The sequence below is a fragment of the Cebidichthys violaceus genome, unplaced genomic scaffold (genome assembly GCF_023349555.1).
Source record: "Cebidichthys violaceus isolate CVI_PGR_0920_01 unplaced genomic scaffold, fCebVio1.0.p SCAF_29, whole genome shotgun sequence".
Lineage (NCBI taxonomy): Eukaryota > Metazoa > Chordata > Actinopteri > Perciformes > Stichaeidae > Cebidichthys > Cebidichthys violaceus.
This window is the reverse complement of record NW_027176472.1, coordinates 3,040,973-3,066,911: the sequence shown is the minus strand read 5'-3', so window position 1 is coordinate 3,066,911 and position 25,939 is coordinate 3,040,973. Positions and strand designations below refer to the sequence as shown.

General features: G+C 42.4%; 1 protein-coding gene across 4 annotated transcripts in view; it reads left to right on the top strand.

The window, feature by feature from the left end:
• Window positions 1-13,618: 13,618 nt before the first annotated feature.
• Window positions 13,619-25,939, top strand: part of pcbp4 (poly(rC) binding protein 4) — a 102,140-nt gene continuing 89,819 nt past the window's right edge. For all 4 annotated transcript variants that reach the window (XM_068722058.1, XM_068722059.1, XM_068722057.1 and 1 more), the window contains exon 1: window positions 13,619-13,763. The gene's annotated coding sequence lies outside the window, so the exon portion shown is untranslated. The remainder of the gene's footprint in view (window positions 13,764-25,939) is intronic.

The window sequence follows — 25,939 nt, the reverse complement described above, 5'->3', positions numbered from 1 at the left end:
AGGGAATTTAATTTGGCTTTATTGGCATGAAAGTTAAAATTAAAAATAATAATAATAATGTACAATAAATGTACAATAAAATACAATAATATGAATTATTAACACCACATTACGATTATATAATAATGACAGAATGTGTGTGTGTGTGTGTGTGTGTGTGTGTGTGTGTGTGTGTGTGTGTGTGTGTGTGTGTGTGTGTGTGTTACCAGGTCAAATGTATGTATGTATAAACATGCATTTTAATAAATGTGTATAAAACATAAACTGTAATTAACAATAATGTCGCTGCTGTATTTACGCCTCGATGACGTTATTTTGAGTGTTGATGGAGCAGCTACAACGTTAGCTTAGCCTAGCGTTGATCGATCCGGACTTCATTCAGAAAAACAAGCGTTTTAAAAGTTGTTTGCGTGTCGTCTTGCAGAGAGAACTAACAAAACATGAATTCAGACTTTTGTCAAATCTGCATCATTACGTAGTTATTTCTGCATCCCTTTTTATTTGTTATATTGCAATTAAATCACAGCAAACTCTGTTTATTTTGGGTTCATAAATGTGTACTCGCGTTTGGTGTCGACACAGCATTAAACACACACACACACACACACACACACACACACACACACATATCTCCAGGGTCAAGGACAGATGGATAGCTGCCAATAAATTCAGAGTGTATTTATATATATCTCATCTACGATGCATTTTAATGAAATTCTATTGGGACATAGTGTGGCTTTTTCTAACACTAGTGCATATTTATGGTAAAAAAATAAATAAATATGCGTCTGTGACTCATTCCTGCACTGAGAATTCCATAATGTGTGTGCAGTTAGATACAATCAGAGGGCTGACCGCTGCCGTGGGATGTGATACGCTAACTCACTGCTGATGAGGATGTTGACAATAGCGTTGATGATGATGATGATGATGATGAAGAACACACTGGACCACCTGCAGTGTGTCTTTCCAACACGAGACCAACGTGTGTGTGTGTGTGTGTGTGTGTGTGTGTGTGTGTGTGTGTGTGTGTGTCGTGCAAAATGACACTTTTGTTTTAAAGATCGGATCCGCGGCCAATTGGTCCTTATTATTCATCTGGTGCCGATGGTTGTGGGGGCGGCGGCGGCGGCTGCGGTGGCGGCAATGACAGTAATCATGGCGGCGATAATGTCGACCGTGACAGTGATTGTGATGAAGAACGCAATAATGGTAATGACGACGGACAGTAAAAGAGCAGGAGAGAGGAGAGCTTCTGATGGCTGTGGGAAGGAAAATGAATTTATATATTTTTTTTTAAATGAATAAAACATCTCATTTCTCCTGCAGAGCACTTTGGAATAAACACCTTCTTTTTTTTGACCCGTAATAGGAGAGAATATCCCACCTGAGCACTCCGAATACAAAACGTTAAATCACAGCCACGTGTTGTATAGTCAAATATCACATCATTGTCTGATCAGCTGTATTAATATGTTCTAATTCATTCTAAAGTGACAACTGACAGCGGGACGTGGAGCTCTGCCGTATGAAGGCGGTCAGATCGGAGCACGGCCGCCATTTTTTTTAGGGCTGTCGATTGTGCAAAAGGTCACATCTTAAACTCAACATTTAAACGGACAAACCACACAGAAAAAGAATGAGTGATTTGGGATTAGAGAGTGAAAATGTTCTTGCACGGCGTCTAAATGTAACTATGGAAAACCACAATCTGCTAAAAGCTTCATTTACCAAATGTGTTTTGCAGCATAGTTGCTCTTGTGTGAATAATCAGCGGTGTGTATTTTTTCTGCAATAAAGCGTAAAGAATGATATAACGTCGCGAGAGGTACTCAGCCTTTGAAAATAGCAGCCATGTTTCCTAAAAATGGTTTTTATTGCGTTTGTTTTTGATTAACTTTCTAATGAAAGCACACGGACGTCCGCGTCGGCCCGGACTAAATTCTTCAACAGCTGTTTGAGGGAGTACCGAGACATTTTAGACAGACATTCATGGTTCCAAGAGGACTTTAGTGACCAATGAATTCATCCCACTCGTCATATTTTCATGCTTGGGCAGAAGCCCTCTGCTGTTTGTGTTGTAACTTGATGCTGAAGGTTTCGGGCCATAGAAATAAAATAGGAGTGGGACGGACATCCTCAATCAAATCACCGTAGCTGGATGATTTTTTTTATGTGTACCATTTCCATTGGTTGTCTGTAGGACCGGGCTAACTTCTGTGCAATTTAAACCGACTCGCAGCAAATCGCGGACTCGCAGAGGAGAGGTTTCGCAGCGACGACTAAAACGATTAGCGAACGTAGCGTTACGAAGCGTAGAGAGACAGAGTGAGTGAGTGACATTGACCAACTTCAAGCTTCTTCCACACACTCTTTGTCACAGCGTTAGGAAAACACACATTGCTAACAACAGATGAGTGACAACTTCTTTCGGCTCATTTCCTGAAACCAGGGTAGCATTATAGCAGGCGTGAGTTAGCAAGCTAGCTAGCTAACCATCATACAGCTGTTTAGCTAGCTAACCATCATACAGCTGTTTAGCTAGCTAACCATCATACAGCTGTTTAGCTAGCTAACCAGCATACAGCTGTTTAGCTAGCTAACCAGCATACAGCTGTTTAGCTAGCTAACCAGCATACAGCTGTTTAGCTAGCTAACAGCATACAGCTGTTTAGCTAGCTAGCTAGAAGACACTGGCTATGTTTCTTCCCTCCCTCTCGCCTTTAGAGGACTCTTTATACGACGTCAGTTGCTCTGACCATCTGATAATGACTCGGATGGTTTTGACATTCGTGACAGTTTAACGTCCGGTGCGCCTCATACAGACGCTAAAGGGTGCCTTGGCTACTAGCTAAGCCACCGTTGTGGTGGCTGCTAGAAGCTGTGTTTTTTATGTGTTTCCATGTGTGTTGAGCAATGAGCAACATGGCTCCCGTTATTCTCTCTGTGGGATGATTCTGAATGAGCGTCTGTGATCGTTCTCTTTTCCTTCTTCCTGTTTGCTTCTCATCCGTCTGCCTCCGCCTCTTTCCTCCTAACTGGGGATTTCAGTATCGGCCCTGAGCAGTAATTTGGATTCCCATAAGGCCGTGCGGCATTAGGAGTGTCTTTGAAGCAACTCCGCACCCAACATACCCCCCCACCCCCCACCCACCTCTTGAAAAAGCCGTTATCCTCATATCATTAAACACTGTTATGGAGCCACTGTGGCCTTGATGTGGTGACCAACCTTGACTCTTTGATTTAATACACTGTGTGCATGTGTTCTCTTAACGCATCCATCCACGCACACTCACCCTTATGCCATATGTACACACACCTATAAGCAAAAGCTACTTAACACACACACACACGCACACGCACACACACACACACACACACACACACGCAATGGCCCGCATGCACACACTTCAAAGTGAATTAGGTTCAACAGACTTTAACACTTAACAGCTTCAAAGGAGGAGAGGATGATGTTTTGCATGAGACAAACTTTTATTGAACTTCATAGTTTGATGTCTGTTCTTTTTCATTTCGCTTCCTCTTATAGATGTGAGGTGACTGGATGTCAGATCCCGTTCCACCTCGACGCCCCCCCCCCCCCCCCCCCCCCCCCCATCCCCAGGTGATATCAGAATCACAATTATATCAAACGCACCGGTGCATGTTGAGGCTGTAATGGTGTTGTTGTACGGACTTGTGTAAGGAACCATTCCAGAAAGGAAGTTCACAAACAGGTCATTTGGTTAAAGTCTGGTTAAGTTTAGGTTTAAGTTTAATTAATGCTGGTATTTACGAGCTAGAGTATCTTATTGAATATTCTATAAGTAACAACTATCATTGTGCTTCATAGTCAGACGAATATCAGGATATATTTCATCAACTTTGTCAGTTTTTGAGTTGATTTCTAAATGGAAATTTAGAAAGGAGGTTTTTTTGGGGGGAAATTGGAACAAAACCTTGAGCTAAAAGAAATTAAAGATTAAAAAAAAAAGAGAGAAATTAAAGCTGGCTCAGAGTACTGTCGGCAGTGCGGATGGCACGCTGGAAATAATAACTTTAATGATAATGAGATTTAGTGTAGCACTCTCTCAATAATACATCTTTGCGAAGTACCTGGAAATATGTCGAGAGCAGCTCACGGGAGCATTAAAATGTAACACCAGAAGTCATTATAACAATTTATTAGAACAAATCCATTATAAAGACTCATCCTTTCCACCCGGGTGTTAACGGACGGCCTCCGGTGTTCAGAGAACAGTAGAGCCGAAACGACAAACGCACACCGGAGGGAACGACTTCGGAGAGAAAAAAACCACATGAAGGATTTTCACATAAAATTTAGGAACTTCATGGGGGAAATTTATTACGATATTATAAACACAAGCGTAAATAAAATGCCAGTCAGGTATGCAGCGAGGAATGATGGGCGCCTCTGATGGGTCCGACAATTAGCTCTTCAGTAGCTCGAAACAGCTCGCTACAGAAAGGCCGTTGGACAGTAAGGACAGCAACTGTCTGAAAGTACTGAAACCAGAGGAAGAATGCTTGAAAAGTGTGTGCCAAGGGAAAGAATACAGCCAATAAGCTTTAATAGGAAGCGTAGTTTGTCCACCAGAGAACACAGACAAGCTTATTTTCCAACTATAAGATGTCCAACTCTGTCAAACCCCCAAAAACAATAAAAGATCTGTATTAAGATTGTTGCTACAGAGTCTCTGTGAGGTTGTGTTTCTGCTCCTTGGTGTTTTAAGCTAATTGCTAATGTCAGCATGCTAACTGTTGTTAGCTAATGTTTACCATGTTTGCTATCTTGGTTTAGCATGTTAGCAAGCTAGCATTCGCCAATGAGAGGTGAAACACAAAGAACAGCTGAGGCCGATGGGAACGCTATTGGTTCTGCAGGTATTAATTAATAAGTGTTGGACAAATCAAAATGTGGATCTAATGATGGCGCCAGACAAAAAGCTCAAAAGATCAAATAAATTAACGCAACACAAATGTCCGTACACAATATTATGTAAATCCATCCTGTAGTTGTTGAGGTATTTCAGCCCTGACAGTCCCGTAAAACGTTCTCACCCCCAACTCGTCAAATACCGACTCTTGGTCGTTGGCCCCGCATGAAACCCACCAGACCTTCAACCGACTCCAACGCAAACCTTTCATGTCATTATTAGACAGTCAGAGCACCTGAAGAAGTATAAGAGCGAGAAAGTAGGTTGTGTGAAACCACGTAAACGTTGGCTTATTCACCTTTTTTAACTTCCGTACTTTACTAGCGCCAGTTAGACAACAAGCGTAGTTATTTTATGAAACAAATGTACTTGTTATTGTCACCCAAACAACATTTTTTGCCTCAAACTAAAAGCGAAGTAAACCTATGTTTCAAGTTTATGTTGAAAATAGACTTTGGGACTTTGACGCTGGAGACCACAAATGTTTTTTTTAACAATAATCTTAACCAAACCGCCATCTTTCCTCTGCCCTTAACCTTGGAGGAGAATCTAGATAATAACATTTGATCAGCAGGTGATCATCCAGTGTCTTCTGCATTGTGCCAAAGGTAAAAGAAGAGCTTTTTGACTCCCTTCCACGTGTTTGCCTTCAGCTCAATACACAACCTTAAAGAGCTAATCTCTCTCATGTGGCACCTTGTTCCTGATTGGATTAGCAGAAGGTAAACATGATGGCGGGGAAAGTGAGAGCGGCTTTTTCCATCAACCTCACATCTTTGAAGGGGAATTAACGAGTTAACAACGCTACAAGGGAGCAATCGTCACGTCACGTTACTGTGAGCTAACGCATATCAGAGCAATCGCTGTTATGGATGAGGACACATTTCTCCTTCATCTCAAATCACCTATTAATAACAGACACTTCTTTCATGTTGTTTTTCTTTGACAGCATCTCATCCATCCATAATCCAGCTCTAATGAAACAACTGAAGCCACGAGATCCTCCAACATCAGTGAGCTGTTTGTTAGCATGCATCAGAATTAGTAATAACCTATTTAATGACCATTTTCATATATATATATATATATATATATATATATATATATATATATATATATATATATATATATATATATATATATATATTATTACTTTATTGCTGCAGGATTGATTCAAACATATCCTATAGTGCTAATTAAAATGTCTCCAGTAGAAGTAAATTAAAACAGCAACTTTAAACACAGAAATCAATGGCATGCTTTCATACAGTAGATTTTGCACAGGTAACCAAAAAGGACAGTAATGCTGTCGTTTTTAACCATCCACAACTGCTACCAACTGCCTCTGTCTGCTTGGTTATTCCGGTAACAACTAAACCAGGAACTGTATGAACCTCTCTTGAGCTGACCAATGATTGAGAGTTGTAAAACAATTTAAATTGCGTCGGTTGAGATATTTATTATGAAAAACAGTCTTTAAGAACTGAGTTAAATGGTTAATTGTGGTTGATTGTCTGGTTGAATAAAGATTCAAATATCAGTTTTCTGGGATCGTCTAAACTCAACTAAGTCGCCAGCGACACGTGGTTAACGTCGTGAAACGATTGGTTAGGTTTAGGCAACAAAATGAATTGGTTAAGATTAAAAAGAAACAACATAACAAAACAATGTAATGAAACAACATAAAGAAACAAAGTAACAAAACAATGTAACGAAACAACGTAACGAAACAACGTAACGAAACAATGTAACGAAACAATGTAACGAAACAACAAAGAAACAACATAAAGAAACAACGTAACAAAACAACATAATTTATGTAATCTGCTCAACAATGTAGCCTAACAAGCATAAAGTCAACGTATTGTTTGGATTTCACATGGTCACCAACACTGGTCTCCTGGGTGAAAGTCTTGTTTCTTTTACACAGCCGTCCTTGGAAGACTTTCTCGCTTTTTATACTTGTTATTATGCCACGTAACTTTTAATAACTGGGGCTTGATAGACTACGTCACTTGCTCTGCGAGTCGCTCGTTGTACTGCTATTGCTTCGACCGAATGCAAAAATGTCCGCATTCGGTGTATCTGTGTTTTAATGCAACAGCTGCGTTGACTTCTTTGTGAAATCCCATCCACTATGCAGTGCACTATGCAGGTCAAAACAAACACAAGGAAGGTTTAACAAATACCATAAATAATTTAGTAGCTAATTTAGATAACATCTAAATATGTGCTTTGAGCAGAACGTCCCAGTAAATTCGTCTTGCGGTCTCTGCAGCAGAAAAGAAAGCCGAGCAGCAAGCGTGTAGAAAGCAGGACTTCTACTGTCTTACATCTGTAAGCCCTGCAAAGCGTGGGACCTCTATTCTTATTCATTTGTTGCTCTCAGTCGAGCAGCGCAAAGTGGATGAGCATACTTAAAGAGAGTCATTCATACGAGCAAGGACTACTGCTCCCACTAAGCCTCGTTTCCCCGCTGAGCTACCGAGTCCTGTTCCTTGGAGCGTGATAGACAGCCACCTTACCCGCCGAGCTAATTCAACAGCTAACTCTTGAAACAGATGAAGTGTAGTGTCTAAACTGATGAACAAACTTCACTCCAGCCGTTTCAGGCCACAGCAAGCTGACGATGTGGCGGCGAGGTCTTTCAAGGACTCGCCCCGGCTGCGCTCGGCTCACCGCTCCGGTTTCATGACTAATTGTTGGGTAAATAGTCCAAATCCAAACAGTGTCACCGGTTTAGAACCGGAGAGGCACAGCTGAATGATAAAGTGTGAGCAAACACAGCCAGCACCTGCTTTGTTGTGACGGAGAGGACGCTCCACTTTGAAGCGTTTGGACCTCATCTTTATTGACACCGAGGTGTCGACTTCATTAAAGTCGCTCCTCAGACTCTCCGAAGAGACTTGTTTTTGTCCTTTTTCACTCTGTGTAGATTCTGCATTCATTCCTCACATTTAATCTTTTTTTGACATCTTGACATTTTCGTTATTTGTTTTTCCTTCCTGCTTTCTTTGAAGGTGACATGTTCTTCTAAAGCCTTTTTACATTTACTTTGTTTCACCTACGCAGACAAATAAATTGCTTTTTGTGCTGTCTTTTGTTTTTCCGTTTGTATTTCAACACTGACTTTTATGACTTTCCCCGTTTTGTTTGTTTTTTGGAGAGTGAACAAAGCTTTTACTGGAAGCTTTTGTGATACGATTTGGATCCCTCGTGGCGTTATTCCCCAGCATTCAGCAGCATGAGGAGTTAAAAGAAATTAAGATTTGGTTCTTCCAAAAAATGAATTTGAGAACAGTTGTGTGAGGTTTATGCGTGAGCACAGGTGGCAGACAATGTAATGAATCCACTGATATTGGCAGCCCAGGTAAATAAAATACGGTGGCCCTGAGGTAAAAAACACAACATGACAAATAAACTATCAGAAAGAAATAAAAAAACAACATTTACAACAAACTAATAAAAAACACAAGTCCATTAAATGATTCACACATGTTTTGAGTCATTAAAAAGTTCATAAATATGTAGTTGTAGCAGATATCATGGATATTGTAGGAAAACAAAGACATACAGTACGTTGTCAATGAACCTTTTTCTGATGCGTTTAGTATCAACACTTTGCAACTCGTCGGATTATGATTATTAACAACATTTCCTCAAATGTTGGCATTGTACATTTCTGTAAACTTCTGACAAGTGACGATGAAGTAAATCAAGTTCATGAACGTTATTGGGTTTAATGTTGAGTATAAAAGTGAGAAGGTCCACTAAAGGCAGGTGGAAGGTTTTGTGGACGAGTCAAACTAACACGACTACTGTTTGTTTAGCGTTTGAAACGTTAAGTAAACGTCGACTTAACGCTCGTTATGTAACGTTATGTAACGCGCGTTGAGTCAACGTTAAGTAAACGTTGACTCAACGCTCGTTAAGTAACGAGCGTTAGCGTTAAGTCAACGTTCACTTAACGCTTGTTACGTAACGTTACGTGAGAAAGTCCGCTATAAGGACGATTGTCGTTCATCGACGCTAGTTACGTCGTTACATCCGTTAGGTTCCATTGTCCCGTTATTATTTTAACACAAACCATGATGTCATTTTCTAACCTTAATCAAGTAGTTTTGTTGCCTAAACCAATCAATTGTTTCACAACGTTAACCTCCTGGTATTGTACGTTAAAGTAAGCGTGGTACGAGGCCGATATGAAACGTGTTCATGGAACATATTTCTAGTTCAGAAATGTCGACATTCAGCATATCCCGTGATTTGCAGAAATATAAATTGTCGTATTGTATTTCCTCAAAAACATGTTTGGTGTTGCATAATAGTTGTATATAACACAATGTTCTCATACAGCGTCCGGAGCTACGTCTACATACAATATATGTACTGTAATTCGCAGATAATCCCACTAAACTAAATTGTACGTAATTCATGTGATCATGAACACAGTCCCACAGGGCGGATGGGGGAGGGGAAATGGATGCCGCTCTTTAACCCAGTAGACCGCTGTGTGTCACGTGACTTCCGTACTTTATTTAATTTATTGGTTTATTTGCTTGGGGACAGCGCACATTAATAAAACATATTAATAAAACATATCCTGTGAATGCACCAAGAGGCTATTTTTCATCTGTAGTCCCAAAATAAAATAAGAATATAAGATTACATTTACAAAGTTATGCAATATTTACCCTTTACAAAGCGTGCAGAACAAATTAATATGTATTACATTATATTACATTGTCAAGCACGAACACAGAGGCTCACAAAACAACACATAGGAAGCCAATAAACGAGGAATAATTATGTTTAATATAAACTCGGACTAAAGACAATATTATGTTGCATTGCTAGACATTAAAAACATCCACAAAAGAAGCTTAAAACAGGCAGAGTGTGTGAAATATACAAGTCAGTCTGTCACAGCTACACAACAATACACACACACACACACACACACACACACACACACACACACGCTGTCAGCATCTGGATGAACACCTGAGTGTAGATTATCTCCGCTTTGCTCATCGTCTTCATCTCTCCTCAGCTTCCTCGGCCTCTGAGCGAAAACAAAGAGAGCCGGTTGTTTCGTGGTCAGAGAGCGCTCTCTGCTGGCAGCTCAGGGAACTCACAGTCCAAAACATCTTTAATAATATCTATAATAACCACATGGTTGTTTCTTTTCATTCGGACGTTTCTCAGTTCAAGTCATCCTGCAGTCATTTATGATGTTGAACTGTTCAGACAACTCACGAAAAGGAAGAACATAGAACGATCCAAAGTCGGTTCCCGAAACAACATTCTACGGAAGCTGACCAGCTCCAAATGGGCCTGTGCTGTTCCTCTGTCCTGTTTGGGAGAGGTCAACCCATGCCAAGAGACTTGACCCAGCGCCGAACAGCACCTGCCGCCTGATCACCGGCTGCTCGAAACCCACCAACACGAGCGACCTTCAACCTCCTCGCTGGCATCGCCCCCCTGCTGATGTTAGACGGGAAGTTGCCAGCCGAGTGGAGAAAACAAAATCTACGAGCGATGAACGCCATCCCCTCCGTGGACGTCACCCTCCGGCCCAACGGCTACAGTCAAGAAGAAGCTTTCTCAGCCGCGTCCAGAACCAGAATCCAACTCTGGAGGGAAAAGCTTGAGAATGACCCTCTTTCCAACTGTCATGGGGATATACCCCCCTATACTGAAATGCTTTTACTTTGACACCAGCTGGTACTTCCTGGTAAACGAAGGGTGAATATTAGGCTTGTTTAAGAGCTGCCATTGTTTTGGTGGTGATGGAATCTTGTTTAGTACTGAATAGATTCATATGAATATGAATATGCATTGTCATGCTTCCTGTGTTTGTTTGGTGACAAACTGAGTTGATCCTGAATGTGTGGAACACGTGACATCAACTGAAGGTTCAGTTTGAGGAACCTGTGAAAAACTGTAAAAATGAATTTACAGCTTGTTTTTTTTTTAAATAGTGATGCCAGCTTTGAACAATAGAGGGCAGTGTTCACCAACACAACTATCAATCTATCTATCTAACATCTCTCTCTCTCTCTACCTGTCTATCTCTCTCTCTCTGTCTCTCTCTCTACCAGTCTCTCTCGCTCTGTCTTTCTCTCTTTCTCTCTTGCTCTGTCTCTCTCTCTCTACCTGGCTTTCTCTCTACCTGGCTCTCTCTCTCTCTTTCTCTCTCTCTGTCGCTCTCTCTACCTGTCTCTCTCTCTACCTGTCTCTCTACCTGTCTCTCTCTTGCTCTGTCTCTCTCGCTCTGTCTCTCTCTCTCTCTGTCTCTCTCTCTATCTTTCTCTCGCTCTGTCTCTCTCTCTCTGTCTCTCTCTATCTGTCCGTCTCTCTCTGTCTCTCTCTCTCTCTCTCTGTCTCGCTACCTGTTTCTCTCTCTCTCTCGCTACCTGTCTCTCTCTCTCTCTACCTGTCTGTCTCTCTCTCTGTCTCTCTCTACCTGTTTGTATTTCTCTGTCTCTCTCTCTGTCTCTCTCTACCTGTTTGTATTTCTCTGTCTCTCTCTCTCTCTACCTGTCTCTCTCTCTACCTGTCTCTGTCTCTCTCTACCTATCTCTCTGTCTCTCTCTCTCTCTACCTGTCTGTCTCTGTCTCTCTCTCTACCTGTCTCTCTATCTCTACCTGTCTCTCTCTATCTACCTGTCTCTCTGTCTCTCTCTCTCTCTCTGTCTCTCTCTCTCGCTACCTGTCTCTCTCTCTCTCTCTCTCTCTCTCTCTCGCTACCTGTCTGTCTCTCTATCTGTCTGTCTCTGTCTCTCTCTCTCTAACTGTCTGTCTCTACCTGTCTCTCTCTCTCTACCTGTCTCTCTCTCTCTCTCTCTCTCTCTCTCTCTACCTGTCTGTCTCTCTCTCTCTCTCTCTACCTGTCTGTATTTCTCTGTCTCTCTCTCTCTCTCTCTCTACCTGTCTCTCTCTCTCTCTCTCTCTCTCTACCTGTCTGTCTGTCTCTCTCTCTCTCTCTCTCTCTACCTGTCTGTATTTCTCTGTCTCTCTCTCTCTCTCTCTACCTGTCTGTCTCTCTCTCTCTGTCTCTCTGTCACCTCTGTATCTCCTTGCCCTCATTGTCAGCTTAGTTATATCAGGAGCATTCCAGTTTGTGTGTCAGTCACCTGTTTAGACATTTTTCTTTCCTGCCTCTTTAGGGCCTCTTCAACATGTCACTGCTCCTCGTCACACACACACACACACACACACACACACACACACACACACACACACACACACACACAGTCCTAATATAACTATGTTAACAATAGCAGTACACAAACACACAGTCACATACCAGCCCCATTATGTTGATGGGGACACAGCGGGGTTGGCCTCTGACTGTTCTCTCCTCACACTCTCGCTGATGGTTCAGCCCTGACACACCAGGGCCGCGTGCCCATATATAGTCTTTATATTGGTACCAAAAAAACACCCCAAAAAAGACAGGCTTGTGTGGGCCTGATAGACGTCCTGTCACCGTCTCGTCGTGCGCCTACGCTGTGTGTCACGGAGGTGTTTCCTATCTGGAGGATGATAGTTTGTGAATTATTACCTTCAAATAAAACAATACATTCAATAAAAGATAACATAAGTGCATTGAAGTTGCACTTATGTTGTTGTTAGCGCTGTTAGCTGCCGGCTCAGCCGTCGCCATGTTGAGAACCGTGTGGAGACAATCCCTCAATCACAGGCGGCAACTTCCGGTTCTGGAAAGTGAAGTCAACGCTTCACGTGTTAAAAGCTGCATTCTCTCTAACGTCCATCAGGGGGCGACTCCTCTGATTAGTCTATGAAAAAAATGAGCCACGCCCCCTAAATCATCCCCTGCTTTATGGTCTGTTTGACTCTAAATGGAGCATAATGTACTAAATGAACATCATGCTGTATTGAAGAAGACTGTAAACTAGAGATTGAGACCATAAACTCATGTTTACAATGTTTACTGAGGGAATAAATCAAGAGAGAAGTAGAGTCATTTTAGACTAGACTTCTATACAACCAGAGGAGTCGCCCCCTGGTGGACACTAGAGAGAATGCAGCTTTAACACACTTTACTACGTAGAACCAGAGGTTGCCGTCTGGTGTTTCACATCTAAAAACAGTCAGATTGTGTTTCAGTTAACTGTCTTCATCACTAAAGTCGACCGTATATTGTCTTTATAACCCTAAAGAATCATGGTTGGAAAAATAATATAATTGTGTTTTCTTGAAGTTCCTCTCGCTGCCTCTAGGTGGCAGCAAGGGGAGGAGGAACAGCTTCAGCTCTTTCAATATGCAAATGAGCTTCAGCGACACTAATCTCCGCTCTGCATATCACACAGCACTCCTCCACTGGGAGGAGAATCTGCCCCGCGTGCTGAAACCATCATGTAAATAACAATAACAGCAGTAATTAGCAGCACGTGTCCCGCTTTCATCACTAGGATTCTGACTCATGTTTATTTCCTCTTTTTACTCATTTTTATTTTATTAAACGTAATAAAATCCCGGCCACCAATCAAAGTCCTGACAGACCGCAGCGGCTCTTATTTCCTGTGACAATCAATCCCGCTGTTTCTAATTGGATGGGGTAGCACCCCCCCCCCCCCCCCCCTCCTCTTCCTCCCTCCTCCTCTTCCTCCTCCGCGCTCCGGTTTATTGTCACTGACAGTCGGATTATTCCCTCACAGAAGCAGCCTGCTTCCTCTCCTCCTCCTCTTCCTCCTCTCCGTCCGACAATGCGGGCACCAACTAAGGATTTATAATTTCTTCATCACACCTCTGCGTCGTTGCTTGCTCCTCTTCCTCACGGTAAGAGAACCTCTGCTTCCCCAGATCGCATCGCTTTCTTTCAAATGTTTTCATTGCTGTGCGTGCGCCCGAGCCCGCGCGTGTGTGTGTGTGTGTGTGTGTGTGTGTGTGTGTGTGTGTGTGTGCGTCAGCGCTGCCTGACTCCACCACGTGCACGTGTTAAACAGACTTGTGTTTTTATAGAGAGCTTCTTCTTCTTCTTGTGTTGTCGCTGGTGTGATGCAGCGCGAGCACCGATTTAACTTCCCCACAACTGCGACGCGCGTGAAGACGTTTTTCTCTTGCGTCCTGGCTGCGATGCGCGCGGAGATGACCGGCTTGTGTGCGTGCGTGCGTGCGTGCGTGTGTGTGTGTGTGTCTTCTCTCTGCTCGTAATGAACCGAAGGCTTGTAATTAAAGACGCGACGCGTGCAGTCCTCATGACGGTTCAGCGGTCTGGTTCTGGTGTGGACTCACGTTCCCCCTTCAGACGGCATGTTAACGTGAACCCCCCCCCCCCCACGGTGTGGTCCCGGGGACCCCGGGGTCTGCTGCTCCGAGGAGCCGCGCACGATGGTGGGACAGTCGGAGTCACAACGGACTCTTAATGAGTTGTTTGTCACATTCTAGTGTTCATGTTTCATATTCCTATTCTATTACACCGTGTTTATTGTGACGCACCAATCACAGAGCCGCATTCCTTGTGTGCACATATGGAAATGGTCATTGTTTTGAACTTTAATTCGTATTCATATATATATATATATATGAAATAATAAGAACATAGAAACAGAATCAGGGTATGTTTGTTTTTCAAGGTACTAGATCACCTGACACCATATATATATATATATATATATATATATATATATATATATATATATATATATATATATATATATATATATATATATATATATTTATTATGGAGGCAGACTCCAGTACATAACACTACATATCTTCTGAGTATCGTTGTACTCGTGTATCTTCTGTTTAATGCCTCTTATTCCACTGAGCAAACGTTCAGTTCTGAGGCCTTTTTTTTTTTTTGTTTCCTTTCAGCGTCTTAAAATAACCCGACAGGCTGTTACTATGCCAACAATAATAACTGAAGATGCACATTTGGGTACGTTTTCGGTAATTTGGCACCGGTCCCCCCCATCATACATATATCTTTGGACCTGAACCTCCCTGTCCTCACAAGAGCAGAACTCTTGACTGAGATTTTTTTTTTTTTTATTATAACAGACAATTGAATTCCCACTCTAAACTCAAATCCCCTTGAGGTTTTCGGGGTCCCTGGAGGCTCCACGGACCCCCGTTCTGTTCTGCCAGCACCACCCAAAGCCCCCCCCCCCCCCCCACACACACACACACACACACACACACACACACACACACACACACACACACACACATCCCCCCCATCCAGCTCCTAAAATTCGGGTGGCATATGGCTCAGTCTTCCCCGAGGCTCACAGATGTTCAGCTGTTACATCAGCAGCCTAGTTTGGATGCAGAAGACACTGAAACTATAGTATGCCTTCAGTGTGTGTGTGTGTGTGTGTGGGGGGGGGGGGGGGGGGTTGTGTCTTTATGGGAAAGTGTGGCTCAGTAATTGGTAAGGTCTGATCGCCTCGTGTTCTCACTGGAGGGCTGTGATACTCAGCTGAAGATAATCCCATGAAAAGAAGAGGGGAGTAATCCTGGGATGTATTTTTCGGGGGCTGCAGTCCCTGCAGGAGGAACCGCCAAGAGACGAGGCCCTTTTTATTTAGCATGAAGCGACGGTTGGAGTTTGATCAAAGACCATCATTGACTGTGTCGTTTCCTAGTCACCAAATTCAACCCTTTGCTTAAACCTAACTGTTGGTAATATAGACTAAAGAAACAATTTTGTCAAATTTCCCGATAATGATCTGATGACCTTTTTTTGAGGCCCGGCCCCTCAGGTTGGGACCCACAGCTGTAAACTAAAGTAGTGTTACTACTAGATGCTGTACTGCAGGACTAAAGAGCATGAGCTGACCTCTCAGGGTGAAGTACCGCTGATCACGGACAGAACATTAACAGTAAATTAACTGTAAATCTCACATTCGGCCAAAAAAACGTTTCCACCGTCGCCATCTTCTTTTACTCAGACGTTCAGGGAGCGTGCAGCTTTTTTTCTTCACCGTTGTCGTTAACAATAATTGAACTTGTGACTGCGACTCCTCAAAAGCACTTGTAACAGTCGCAGGCTGCGGCGCTTCGGTGGTTGAAGCGGTGGCCTTGAGGTTTACAGGCCAGCTTCCGCCGAGGACGACCGTCTTCCAGCCGCCGTCATCGTCACCTGTGAAAACCTGCTGGAGTAGTGGAGGACGTCGACCTCCGCACTCCGTCACGGCGCACGCCTTCACGGATGTTCCGGAAACGGTGAACCACAGCTCGCAGTGCACGGGTGTTATAGCTTTCATGTATTCATTCAGATGTTTACACGAGAAGAAACTTTTCAACATTTCAGGGTCCATTAAAAATAATCTTTGTGACACAAAAAAAAAGTCGCAGATTAAAACTTAAATGTTCACATTGAAACGATGCCCTCATGCATCATATAGAACAAGTGCTGCACACTTAATCAAAGTAATTAAAAAAAAAGTGTATCATTCCCTTTAATATCACAAATAATAGTGCATTTTCTATATCAGTCAATAAAAATCACAATAACATATTTTCTGGTCTCTGTAGTTGTAAAAAAAAAAAAATTGTCTTTAAAAAAAAGTTGAAATAGTTAGCTTGTCCATCAGCCCGCTCATTTTCTGTAACCAGTGTAGCATTAAAGCTAGCTAACTAGCCACCTGTCCACTAGTTAGCTTGTCCACCAGCCCGCTCATTTTCTGTAACCAGTGTAGCATTAAAGCTAGCTAACTAGCCACCTGTCCACTAGTTAGCTTATCCATCAAACTGCTCATTTTCTGTAACCAGTGTAGCATCAAAGCTAGCTAACTAGCCACCTGTCCACTAGTTAGCTTATCCATCAAACCGCTCATTTTCTGTAACCAGTGTAGCATCAAAGCTAGCTAACTAGCCACCTGTCCACTAGTTAGCTAGCTTGCTCGTTCCACCGTGCTTCAGTGCTACACTGGTTACAGAACATGTAAATAACACAAAAGTAAAAGATAAGAGCTGCAGCTTTTAATTCCTTTTCCTTCCAGACTTAAATCAAAACAGCAGATTCACAATAACTCTTTTTCGTTAGAAGCTTTTTTTAAATCTAGACCGAAAGCTATTTTATTTATGTCATCACGCGCACATGTTTATTGAAGGTCATGGGGAGAACTGCTGGGAAGTTTTCGAGGGGGAATCTGTAACTCGTTGTATTTTTTTCTCTTATTTCGTTGAGGAACCAAAGATCTCAAGGTGTCGTCCTCAAATATTAATTTTGGAGAAGATGGAATCTGAGAATTTGGGCTAAAAGTCTTACGACATAATCCAACATTGTGGCCTGATTGAGTTCCCGTTAATCAGCTAGAACGTGACGAGGACTAACGGGTTGCACAATCTGAGGAGTTTGCATGGAGGTAACTCCACATCTATCGTGACTCACGCTGCCTCCTTCATGACGCTCGCTCGATGTTAAAACTGTGGAGCTGCATGTCAACCAGCCCCCCCCCCCCCCCCCCTCCATCCGCACTGACAGGAGCTTTAAAAAGGAGTTTAATCTGGGCTCTGTTGTTGGGTTGGTGGGCTCAGTGTGGGCTTTGGGGAGGACAGCTCCTACGTGTTTGTGTGTGTGTGTGTGTGTGTGTGTGTGTGTGTGTGAGGGCTGGGCATTTTAGGAGGCATACTTGCATTTCAAAGTAATGGCCTATTTATAGGGCAAACAAACGGAGGCACAGCGTGAGAGAGAGAGAGAGAAAGAAGCGAGTCCAGCGCCTTTGGCCTGTTGTTAGCATGGAGGAATGCAGCGGCGGTAGTTGTGATAAGGATACGAGTGCAGGGGTTGCAGACACGGCTTGTTAGAAACACACATGACCACACACACACACACACACACACACACACACACGCACACACACACACTCAATGCTCAGCGTTGCCACTATTGCTGATATGCTGCTGTTCTTCTCTACGGCTGCAGCCACCGATCCGTGAAATGGTGATAATTGTTGTAAAACTACGATGCGTCCGTCTGTGTTGCGATTGCGTGAGGCGCTGTGGGAGCAGCAAGGCAGCCAATGGCGTGGCTTCTGTAGGTCACGTGACGAACTGCAGGAAACGACGACTCGGCCTCTTTACGGAGGTTCAGCACGTTTTCATGCCTTTTTAAAATCTTCACAATTGAAACTAAAGCAATAATAATAATAATAATAATAATAAAATACAATAATAAATGCTTTAAAAACTATAGAATAATACCATTGATAATAATACTAACAAATAAATGGTGAAATCTAATTTAAATTCAATTATTATTCAGTTACCGTCGGTGAATCCTGATTTTTGTATCTATGTATAATGTTAATATGTTTAAAATAATTAGAAAATTAATAAATAATTAATAAACTTTATTAATAGAGCTCTCAAAGACAAAGCAACACATTTAAACAAGGGCAAACTAGACAATTCAAACACAAATGTATATCATTATACATACATGCGTGTGTGTGTGTGTGTGTGTATATGTATGTATGTATGTATATTTATATATATATATATATATATATGTATATTTATATATATATATATATATATAAATATACATATATATATATATATATATATATATATATATATATATATATATATATATATGTATGCTCTGTGCCTGCAGCTGGGACATGCAACATGCCTGATTGTGTGTGTGTGTGTGTGTCTAATCCCAAATAGATAATACATGTTTGCCTCAGTGTGTGTGTGTGTGTGTGTGTGTGTGTGTGTCTAATTGTAGCTAGCATGCTGCTCTCTGTAATCGTGTGCGTGGGCGCTCATATCTTTTCAGGAGGGCGATCATCAAAGACTTTGATATCGATCACGGCCTCACGCCGCCCGAGGCGAACAGTGCGAGTGCTAAACAGATCCACCGTGACTGTGTGTGTGTGTGTGTGTGTGTATATTGAGTGTATATTTTGCTACACGACAATGAACCCGGGGCGAATCAGCAGGATGGATTGGAGTGTGTGTGTGTGTGTGTGTGTGTGTGTGTGTGTGTGTGTGTGTGTGTGTGTGTGTGTGTGTAAAATGTCCGAGAAAGACTGCGAGTCGCCCGGGACCAGAGCACTGTGGGAGCCAATCACTTTAAAGAGGCTCGAAATCAACATTTGCATTGTATGGAAATGACCAGCCGACTCCCTTCAGCTCCACGGAGCCCTTCTGACGTCTCCCACCTTCCACGGCAGCGTCACCGCTTTTAGCTTTTACTGACACGTAAATGTTGAGCTGGAATTTGTTTGTGTGCCGCAGAGCTCAAGAATGTTGGAATGTCGAGGCTTTAAAAGCAAACCGATCGATTCATAACCCCCCCCCCCCCTCCTCCCCCCGTGGACATCAAAGCTCCATGTTTGATTGACGCTTTATTTTACCGTCTCTCTCAGTAGTCCATACGTCTCAAACGTAACGTTTCATGTCTGCGAACTCTCTTGTGTTTCTAAAGTCCTGACTTTTAAGGGTTTTCTCCGCTGCTTTTCCTCCGTTAAGCCGTAGAATCCAGGGATCTCTTCTTGACTTGTTTTTATAAAAAGCCGTGGACATTGTCTTTGCTCTTGAATTCGTTGTAAAATTCAACACATTATAACATATTTTCACTATGATGTGTAGAGGAACAGCGCTTTACGCGCAGAAGCGGCACAAGCGTCACAAGCGTTCTTAAATCCTCAAAGTAAACTCGCAGTGAACTTCCTCCTGATGATGCTGAACAACAACATCTGTGTTGATATCGGCTGTCTGTAACGTTAGCTGTTAGCCGCCGGTGGGCTAACGTTAGCGCTGGTTTCATTGAGGCGTATGGGTTCAAACAAAGACACGAGACCGCTGTATGAAACGAGAATTATTTATCGCATAACTTCTGTACTTCCGCACTTATTTTAACGTCAAACCACAATCTTTTCCTAAACCTAAACTAAGTTGTTTCCTGTGAAGATGGAAGTTTATTTTGTGTTTATTGTAGAGGTGTAAAGGATCGTTACAATACAATTGTGTTTTTGTGAAGAAAAAAAACACTATAAATTACTACAGGAAAGTAAAAAAGATGATATTTTAGATGGTTTACACTGACTTCAGAGCGGTTGAAATAAAAAAATGAAGACATCATAAAGTTTAACCTCCGTTAAAACTTTATTTACACTGTTGATGGTTAACGGTAAAACTTTATTTAGACTGTAATGTTAACATTAAAACTGTATTTACACGGTGATGGTTAACGTTAATACTTTATTTACACTATGATGGTTAACGTTTAAACTTTATTTACACTGTGATGGTTAACGTTAATACTTTATTTACACTGTGATGGTTAACGTTTAAACTTTATTTACACGGTGATGGTTAACGTTAATACTTTATTTACACTGTGATGGTTAACGTTAAAACTTTATTTACACTGATGTTTAACGTTAAAACTTTATTTACACTGTGATGGTTAATGTTAAAACTTTATTTACACTGATGGTTAACATTAAAACTTTATTTACACTGTGATGGTTAACGTTAAAACTTTATTTACACTGTGATGGTTAACGTTAAAACTTTATTTACACTCTGATGGTTAACGTTAAAACTTTATTTACACTGTGATAGTTAACGTTAAAACTTTATTTACACTTTCATGGTTAACGTTTAAACTTTATTTACACTCTGATGGTTAACGGTAAAACTTTATTTACACTGTGATGGTTAACGTTAAAACTTTATTTACACTCTGATGGTTAACGGTAAACTGTGTCATTAATCAGCGGTTCACATGTGTGATGAACCGTGAGGGGGATCAGTACGGATCAATGATGCATTAACAGTCCGTTACACCACTAGTCTGTCGTGTAACACTTCATGTCATAGCACAAAGTGTGTGAGAACACAATGTAGGAAACAAACCCTATGAAATAATGAAATGCTGTGCGGCATCAACGCAACAAGCCAGCGCTGAGAACGGCGGAGCTGAAGCTAATATCTGTCGAAGAATGGAAGCATTGTTCCATCAGCGGAGCGAACGGGGAAAACAAAAATGTTTTCCCTGAGATGCCCTCTTACATAAGCTCTCCCCCCTTTCCTTTTTTTAATATCATCTTCATGTTCTCCCTCTTGTTTTCTCTCTTCCTCACAGAAATTGAGGTCACTGTTAATTGAAATTCAGACACCTATTAATTAGTGAGAGGCTTTTCTCTCTCTCTCTCTCTCTCTCTCTCTCTCTCTCTCTCTCTCTCTCTGTCTGTTGTTGAATCTCTCTGTCGTATCCCCCTCTCATACCTTCCCTTGCTTCCTCTCCTCACTCTGATTCCCTCACAGTGTTGTCCTCTCCTGTGTTGCTTGACGTCTGTACGTGCAGCCTTGAACAGCCGCTCTCTTCGGGGAGTTTCTCGTCCTCCGAGACGCAGCTGGCTGCTGATTTAATCCAGAGCAGTTTGAATCGTGCACAGCCGCCATTTCTGTGGGCCGCTGATTATTTATTCGATCCGCCTGTCAGCTTGTTGTCGGGCAATTTGTTAATTAATGGAACTTGGGCGGACTGTGAGAGCGTGATTGAAGGCAAAGTAAAGAGAACTGTTGATGCTGGTTCTGATGGTTTACTTCCTGTTGAGCTCACAGCCTTTGTTGCATTATTTTAAAGGTACACGAAAATAAAAATTTGAATAATGATAATATTGTCTGTTGTCTTGCCATCAGGTCTTAGTCATCAATATCTATAAATGTGCTGGTTCAGATGCATGTATCGACTTGTAGATTATTTAACTAATTGTTGTGATCAGCTGACAACAAACTACTTACCAACAGGCGAGCTGCCTCACACCAGCAGCTTATGATTAGTACCGTTAGTCTTCATAGAAAACGTCACAAGAAGCAAAAACTCAATATCAGTTATTTCCAAGGAGATTCCAAAACCTGTGGGCGGGATGGAAAAGCACGTTCCCTTTTAAACAATCGCCAAAACTGCACCGTTTTATCTCAGCCAGAAGCTGTAAAAACTGTCATAATCTTTCGATTTTCATCTTTCCGACGGTCTGTGAACACATCATATTTGACAAACGCTTCCATCAGAGAAAGAGACAAAACAAAGCTTAAAATTGTGATTTTTTTTTTTCATCGAACACATTTTATTCTACATGTTCTCATTTTAAAATTCCACCCCAAATAAACTGTTTAATCAGATTCTGTAAAAAAACATTAACTTGTGAGCTCCTCAGTGAAACTATGAAGTCATGAATGATTCATCTGAGACCAACAGTCATGTGACAACAAATCAGAGAAACTTTATAATAAATATATAGATTCCATTGTTTGCCAAATTTGTAAAATATATGATCAAAGAAATTCAACTTTTCTTTTTAACAATTGACGTCGTCATAACTGTGTTATTCTGCACTGAAGACATGTTCTAGTTCTCTCTGCTTCTGGTCATGACGGTTCTGTTTCCACAGAGGAGCAGGACTTTTATATATCGCAGTGAAAATCAACACCACAGAGAGAGGAACATGTGACGGGAGCGAAAAATACCCCAAAACGGCTTTGGGGATCAGAGGGTTAAGAAACTAAGAGGCACAACAAGAAGCTGCTTATTAAAAATGAGCCTCGTGCTGCTTGAGGCTCCTCAGCATGCTGCTCATGACCGTCTGCAGTCCGTCTTCAATATCTCATGATTGTGTGTGTGTGTGTGTGTGTGTGTTGACGTCTTTTCTGGCTTCTTGCTTTTTGTTTGTTTGGAATACGTGTTGCTGAAATCCTGTCCTCTGGCTTACAGTTGACTCTTTTCTTTCCTCCGGTGCATGAAAAGCCGTATTAAAAGCTTTCTGAAGCATCATTTCCTCAAAAGCTTTTTCCTTTTTTTTTTTGGTTACGAGTTCAGTCGCGTTGGACCACCTGCCTTCGGTCGCGACAAAGAAACTTTCGATTAGTATCGACCGGATGTCTGGCCGGTCGTTAATGGACGGCGAAGGCTCGATTCTGCCGGCGTACGATAGCCGGCGTCGTGGAAATACACTCGAGAGTGTGCTGTCCTCTGATGAGAGAGAGAGAGAGAGAGAGAGAGAGAGAGAGAGAGAGAGAGAGAGAGAGAAAGAGAGAGAGAGAGAGAGAGAGAGAGAGAGAGGAAGAGAGAGAGAGAGAGGAAGCCTGAAGGAAGGCCGACAGAGAAAAGGGAGAGAGAGAGCCTCTTATCCTAATGCACTTAAAGTCTCCAGAGGAAGGAGAAGAGACTGAGAGAGGGCAGCCATCTCTTGTATTTAAGTGTGTGGGTGTGGGGGAGATCTGGGGAAGACGAGAGTCGGAGAGAGAGGAGAGAGGAAGAGTGTGAGAGGAGAGGCGGCGGTGAGCCGTCAGAGAGTGAAGGCTGGAGGTTAGTAAGTCACGTGATGAGCGCTGGAGGACGGACTCGGAGGAGGTGAGATCTTGTACCAGGTGACGGGTGTCTGAGGTCTTTGGAGCGGTACGTCTGGGTCGGTGTGAACGCCGGACTCCAACTCTGGTGCAAACCAAACTTCTGGTTCAAACCAATCACAGAAAGTGAACTATTTACGTTTCATTTCATTCGTAAAAAAAACCCTTTGCTTTTCCTGATTTGATGACTGGTGAACTAGTAGTGTATTTGCACATTTGCCACCATTGAATCTGATCAATTTACTCTTTGTCGGACCCAGACGGAAACCTCCGGTTCTGTCGAGTGAAGCCGATGCTTCCAAGTGTTAAAGCTGCATTCTCTCTAGTGTCCACCAGGGGGCGACTCCTCTGGTTGTATAGAAGTCTAGTCTAAAATGACTCTACTTCTCTCTTGATTTATTCCCTCAGTAAACATTGTAAACATGAGTTTATGGTCTCAATCTCTAGTTTCCAGTCTTCTTCAATACAGCATGATGTTCATTTAGTACATTATGCTCCATTTAGAGTCAAGCAGGGGATGATTTAGGGGGCGGGGCTACACAGTGATTGACAGGTCTCTCTACCAGAGACGTATACGCCGTCTCTACGTCACTCCTCCTCAGTCCATATATGGTCACTGAACAAACAAGAAAAACATATTTCTGAATGGAGGGAGACTCAAATGAATCAATAACTTTGTTTTTCAAGTAAAGAAAGACGAGGGTCTGAATGAGAACCTCCTCCTGGAGGTTGAGAGCAGATATTTTCATTTCAAAGACGGGATGCAGAACAGAAGTACATTTGCTCTTTGAGCCGTAGACAGAGAGAGGAAAAAAAGGTCTTCAGGATAACAAGAGACATGTGGAGGTCCTGGTTGAGAGTTTGAAAATCCAGTTTTCTGAGACGCACTGGGAGAAGTCGCCCGTCGACTGTTTGCGGTCAGAAGGCAAAGACTTAGAATTGATCGCGGCGGGGGAAAGGAAGCCATAAATGAACTTCTCTTTGTATCTGCAGTGAATGCGGCTTCGATAAAAAGCTCCTCTGCTGCTGCTGCTTCTACAGGAAATATTGACGCACTACTGTGTTCCTCCGATACCGTATTGATTCTCAAAAACTATGAATTTTGAACATTTAATTTAGAATTTGAACTAAGAATCCTGCAAGCACTTTTATATTGTTTTGTCAGTGAGATAAATGCAAATATTAACTTCCCTGCTCAGATTGCGCAAATCGCAATATATCGCCTTGGTTACGGCATCGGAAGATATATCGCAATATATTGAATTGTGATGCGTTTCGTATCGTCGGATTCTTCCCGTCACGTGGCCTTCTGTTCTTCTCCGCGAAGCCGATGGATAAGGGTGAAACACGAATGGTAATTTCAGCTCCACAATCGCCGTTTGCTCACCAAATTTTATGCAAATCTTGCCCTCCCGTCAGTGTATGACGGTTCAAAGACGTTTTATTGAGGGTGCCTGTTCTCTACGTTACACTCTTCTCTTGCTGTTCTTCTTCTTGCGAAACTTTACTAATGTCCAAACTCGACAACAATACCAAAATATAACCATGCGGTCACGTTCACCAACGGGTTAGCTTGTTAGGCTAATGCTAATAACGGCCCTATCGACAGTTTTCTACCAAACAACGACTTACAATCTATTGCTAGCCTTAGCTAACAAGCGTAAATATCTCACCTTGAATACGGTTCAAACACGTTTTATTGAGGGTGCCTGTTCTCTACGTTACACTCTTCTCTTGCTGTTCTTGTTCTTGCGAAACTCTACAAGGAAGCGTGAATACGACGCACAGACAACCCCCCCCCCAGTGGTGAGATAGGCGACACCTGCTGGCCGTTTTTAACTGTAACACACATTACAATAGTATACAATTAGTTAGTCAAAAATCCTTTTCAGATTGTTCAGGACCGGCCTCAACCCGACGACTATCGGTACGTTTCAGCAAATTCAAACGGAACCCAACAACAGATCGACAGATTTAAAATCCAGCGGATCAGAAAAGACTTTTATATGTCGTTCTATGACTCAAGAGTGTGTGTGTGTGTGTGTGTGTGTGTGTACAGGAAGCAGAGAGAGGAAATGGAGTGTGTTATCTGGTAGATGTGAAGCACTCTGAGGCCCTCTGTGTCGCTACACATCAGCAACTTTCTCCCGTGTTTTTTTTTTGTGTTGTCTTTTTTTTTTTGAGGCACAGTCTTGCAGCTTCTGACTCTCGAGGCGCTTCGTGAAACGGGAGTCTTGTTGCGGACGCTTCCACTGCAACAATCGGGGCATTTTCTTTCCCCGCGGAGGACGAGGGGGCGTCACAGCGGATCGAATTTAAAAACCCTTGCCCCCCCCCCTTTCGTCCTCCCCGCGAGACACAAACGGGTCCCTGTCTCCTTCGACACAGCGATAATATAATAGCGCTAAAAGTGATCTTTGTTCCTGGTATTATAGGATGTGGAGACATTTCCATTTCAGGGATTGTGTGGTTGTCACACAGCGGGGGGGTAAAGAGGGATTTTGGTGGAGAAGGTTTTGTGATTTCCTTTCTCTTTAGTGCAATACGATTGTCCCACCTTTGTGTGTGTGTGTGTGTGTGTGTGTGTGTGTGTGTGTGTGTGTGTGTGTGTGTGAGCAATCCCTTTTTGTTTA